General features: G+C 41.5%; 2 long non-coding RNA genes across 2 annotated transcripts; one reads left to right on the top strand and one right to left on the bottom strand.

Annotated features, from left to right (window-relative positions):
- The first annotated feature begins 2002 nt into the window (after positions 1-2002).
- LOC134452309 (uncharacterized) lies at positions 2003-3048 on the top strand. Its single transcript, XR_010035423.1, has 3 exons — positions 2003-2290; positions 2657-2790; positions 2915-3048. It is a non-coding gene; the product is annotated as an uncharacterized LOC134452309 (long non-coding RNA).
- Positions 3049-3063: 15 nt separating this feature from the next.
- LOC134452310 (uncharacterized) lies at positions 3064-5015 on the bottom strand. The gene is made up of 3 exons (XR_010035424.1): positions 4775-5015; positions 4177-4349; positions 3064-3730 (listed from the first exon to the last, which is right to left on the bottom strand). It is a non-coding gene; the product is annotated as an uncharacterized LOC134452310 (long non-coding RNA).
- Positions 5016-5264: the final 249 nt, after the last annotated feature.

Here is a 5264-nt window from a genome sequence, read left to right as displayed (position 1 = left end):
CTTTTTGGAATGATCTGCCTTTGAAAAACAATGGTTCTATCTGACAAAAGCGAACAGATCCTGTAGTTGTAATTGATACACTAAATCAGTGTTTCTCAACCTTTTTTAGGCGAGGCACCCTTTCAATTCATGAAAAATTTCAAGGCACCCCAAACCAACTAGCCGTAATATAGCATCACATCCGATACCACACAAGCTTAGAATGTAACACATTTGGAGACACACAACCTAGTTGCACGACCTACGTTCAAAGTTGCAGCTGGGGTGACCAATATTTACTTTATTGTGCGTAAATGGCAGATCAAAGATTCCACTGACTAACATTAACTTATCAATTTTGACAAATATGTTTTATGTTATATAATTTATTTATCAGCCACGTTTCCGCGGTACCCCTGAGGGGGCCCTACTGTACCCCAGGGTGCCCCGGCACCCCTGTTGAGAAACACTGCACTAAATTATGATATTCCTATGTGTGCGCGCGCACGCGCCAAGTTTTCGATTCAACACACTGGGACACTTTTCAGTCTTTGAGGTTGCTGGAATCAACACAGACTACCTCCATGCACTAAGCCTGTCACGATATACGATAAGTCAATAAATCGGACGATAACTTTTTACAAGAACGATCACTTTTCTGGCCCCGATAAGTAACGATAAGTTATTTGCGTGATGTTTTGTTTTCCCTCTCTCCCTTTCTCTACCGTAGCCATAGGACTACTGATAGCGCGTTATAGGCCAACGCAGCGCAATGGCGCTTAAATGTTGGTGTAATTTTAAGTTTCAGTGCAGGTCTGGTCGGAAAAAAGTGCATTGATCTGGCTACTTGCGTTTTTTAAATAGAACGCTGGTGTTCCCGCGCGTCGCTTATAAGCCTCGACAAAGAATCAGCGCAAGAGACTAGGAGCGCAATATTCTTCCAGTCTCGGTCAGCGCATCTGCAACGTTCCTCAGAGAGGGGAATGAACAGCTCCAACACGGAGGCAAATGTTCATTTTGAAACATGCGCAGCAACCCAATATCCACGACGAAGACGTGTTTGTGCAAACATGAAATAGTGGTGCCGTCGTGACAAACTTGCTCTGAGGCTGTTATTTTAAACCTCGCCGAGTTTCCCCTATTATTTCAATGCGCCTCCTACCCCGACGTTCGTTGTCTGTTCTTTTTGTGATTTTCGCTATATTTCTTGTTTATTTAGACCTAACAATATGAGTAGGCAGTCGGCAAGCAAATCATAAAGATAAGATTTGTGGATTTAAATCTGTCAGGAGAATGTGAACGGTTGAGCGCGCTACAGGGGAAACAGGCGTGGCGACTCATGGAACTTGTGCATCTGTTCATGCTCTTTTGATTTTTGCTGATGTTGAAATGCCTTCAACAGGTCTGATTTGGGTTTTGGCTGACAATTAGCTAGTAACAACGTGCATTTGTTTGAAATAAGCTGTCTAAGTAATAGCCTAATTTGTGAATTAACAATACCCCACCAGTAGGTTATTTTACATCACACCATGGATAGGCCTATAAGCCATTCAGTGTGCTTGAGAAAGATAAATAACAGAAAATGTTAAAGAAAGACTATATAACTTACCTTAATAATAAATACAAAAAAGCATATTTAGAGTCTATTATGCTCCATGAGGATGTTAAAAACATATATATATACCCCGCCGTGATGCTTTAAAAATGTGAATGGGTGTAGTCACATTTTTATTGCATTTTTACGTCATTATATTGTTTGACACATTTCTTCTTGGAGCAGGCGTCAATCTTAATTATTTAAACCTCTGAGTCTGCTGGCCCAAATGTTACATTCAATGTTTCAAGAAGGAGGCCGCACCTAGCATAGCAGTGTTTTTTATTGCACATTATATTGTTTGAAAATGGCGAGAGAGACAATATTATCGATTATCGCAATAATTTCTTGTTATCGTTATCGTCTGGCAAAAATTGTTATCGTGACAGGCCTACCATGCACCTTATCAGAACACTTTGCATGTTTTTTGTATACTTGTCCCCTTTGTGTATTGCTGCTAATCTTTCTCTTTCTAGGTTCTGTTGGTTGCATGCAGATTGTGCCAGATGATTTATCTGTCTATGGTCTAAGCATGGGCTCTGTGCTAATATGCAATTTGTGCTCTTTTTTCCCTCAGGTCAACAGCAGACAGGGTCCTTCCACAACCACATACTTATGCCAGTAAAAGCCACAGCTTTTCTCCTCCAATCCAAGAAGCCTGGACTGCAGTCACCATCTCAACACACCAACCAAGAGAAAGGCGGATGGCTCAATTCAGTATGTAGTTCTGCAAATATTCTCAAAGGTCTTCACAGCCCCCCATGGTGCTGAATGCATTTACATTTATTTTTGTAAGGTAAAAACAATACTGATTACAGAACATAACTTGGGCCATGAATGAAATTTGAGGTAGCAGCCAGCCATCACCTGATGGTGAGAGGTGGTCCTAAGATCAGAGAGAAGCAGGTTGAAATCCCATCCTTACCTCTCCCTACCTACACCTCCATCCACAGCTGAAGTGCACTTGAGCAAGGCACACAAGTCCACTTAGGTCCTGGGACTGTAGCCAACACCCTGTAAAACCCTGCTGTGTAATTTGATGTAATGAAGCCCTAATATAGTCTAACACATTGCTTGTTACAGATATGGAAAATTGCACAATAAAAGTTCCAGGACATGAAGGCTGCATACTGTGAACGTCAACCTTCAGGGCACCGTCCTGCGCAGAAGACTTTCTACCCTAAGAGGGATGGCTGACCGCAGACACTCACAACCAGGTGAGCCCAGATAAAGGAGTTATTTTTGGTGTCTCTGCCCCAACAACCCAGGTTACTTACATTTAAAATGTCACTGGAGCTACTGTCAGATATGTGATTTCTAATTCTGTTTATCTTTTTACAGCACAGACGCCTCCAACCTCAGACTAGGCCCTTCACAGTTGCTGCACTTACCCACCTTCCCAGAGTTTTTGTGTGGTAATGACAACTGTAAATATAGTATAAAGTAATGTATCTAGTGTCATGTATAATACATTGTTTAAATTGTCCATACATTTCAATGACAGTAAATATTGGTGGACACAATTTGACTGTGTGGCTTTTTTTAAATTCATTCTCTGACTGAAAATGCATGGTTACATAATTTATATATTCCACAAGACCACAATCAGAAGATTATTTGACAGGTTGCATTTATTTTCTATGTATGAAAAAAACAATGGTAACAAGACAAACGTGGTTCCAAACCAAAAAGGTGAGATGTACAGATGAATGCTCCTACAGATAATGAAAAATAATAAAACTCTGCACAATGCCGGTTTGTGTGTTTTATACCGTACTCTGTATAAACCTTTTATATTGCTCTAGTGGAGCAGGGTAACCCTGGCTAATCCTGGGTATTGTACTGTGTATTACAACGTCAGCCCTGTTCAAGTGCCCCATACTGTCTGTAGGCTGCATGCCTGAAGAGACCGTTTCTCTCACCTGGTCCTACATCAGCCCAAAGTCTTATCAAAACTGAGAACACCACAGCATTTCCTTTCAATGTTCATGGGCATCTCCTTACAGATTGCGCAGAGGCGCCAGGTTGGTTGTGCTACTGGGCTGTGATTGAGGACCAGATGTCATGTGCCAGGTCGAACATCAAACTGGGGTCACGGGTCAGGGCACGCTGCAGTAACCGATGGGATTGCTTCAAATTCAATGATTGAATCAAGGCCTGCAAAGCAATAAATACATTTTAAGTAGTGCATTTTCTATTTGATGATGGGGACTAAATAACTCTATTGACAATAAGACCAATATGGACATAAGCAATCATTATTGTGTATATAAATAAAGATGTGCCAATTATATGCATACAACGTTTTCAGTCAATTTCTTACAAACTGGTGTTGTGCCAGGGGTTACACAGATGTATGAAGTAGATGGGCTTTTATGGATGTACTTGAACTACCACTGGTGTTGTGTACCTACAACCATGTAATATCACACTACTACTCATAGGAGTAGAAATATTGTAATGGTTATCACAACAGGTGTACTCGTGTAGCCTACTCGTGTTGCGATATAGAGTACATCCGTTGTGATAACATCCATTACAATACTTACACATCTGGAGGAATACAGCAGGACATAATGTTATTGAGGGATGAATGTACATACAGTTAGCAGGGCGTCAATTCTGTTGGAGTCTCCCTAATCAATACCCCCGACCTCTGCTGCGTCTATCTTCCTCCTCCTCCATCTCTGGCCATCGGTCCTACTGGGCTGTTAGGTCGTTATGATTGTGATGGGCCAGGAAAGTCAGAGCTGGAGCTCTCGTGGTCGTGGAAGGTCTAAAGCATATGAAAATATCGTCAGCCAAAACAATTTCAGTTCGGTTGTTTTTCTTTACTCCCTCTGTCCCTGTGTCTGCGCGTGCGACAACCCAAGTGAAATCTGAAGTCATAGCCTAAAACACTACGGATTGTGGTGTCGGGTATATATAAATACAATAGTAAAATGTATACTGCGGTACACATCTGTCAAAATAAATCCATGTGTCAGTAGCCTACTGTAGCTACTGGCTAGAACTACTGTCTAGGGATGACAGTATAGCATCTGTCATCAGTGTTAGGAAGTTAGAATGAGATATCTAAGTAACACGTATCAAGTCAAGTTCAATAACTAATCTAGTATAGCCTACATCTACTGTCGTCAATATTTCTTGAAATGGCAACCACGCGGCCTGTGCGTTTATTGTGATGTTGAACATTCTTACCGTAGCCGGAGACAGTGCCATGGCTGGAAGTTAGCTTGGCTAATCGATTTGTCGTGGCTTCTAGCCCGCCCCCGCCTCGTGAGCTCTCGTGGGTTCCCGGGATAATCCGAACACTTGACAGACTGCATGCGCGTTCATGTGTTTTGAAGGCGTGGCTTTGAGGGGAGGGCTGAAGGGAGAGGCGGGCTGTGTATTTTCAAAAATATAGCTCACAGGAACCGTTTTTCAAAGATCTCCAACCCTACCTTTAATGTTAAAAATAAGGCTTAACTAAGGTTTAACTTTGCTTAGCGAACCGTTACATCAGCACACACTAACCATTTACTAATGGTAGTAGATAATAGTTAAGAAATGAGGAATAACACATACATAACGACTAACTCGTTATTTACTAAGGGTTAACTATTGTTAAAATAAGGCTTATTTAAGGCTTAACTTTGCTTAGCGAACCGCTATATCAGCACACACTAACCATTTACTAACGGTAGTA

The sequence above is a fragment of the Engraulis encrasicolus genome, chromosome 7 (assembly GCF_034702125.1).
Source record: "Engraulis encrasicolus isolate BLACKSEA-1 chromosome 7, IST_EnEncr_1.0, whole genome shotgun sequence".
NCBI lineage: Eukaryota > Metazoa > Chordata > Actinopteri > Clupeiformes > Engraulidae > Engraulis > Engraulis encrasicolus.
This window is presented reverse-complemented; position numbering and strand designations above follow the sequence as displayed.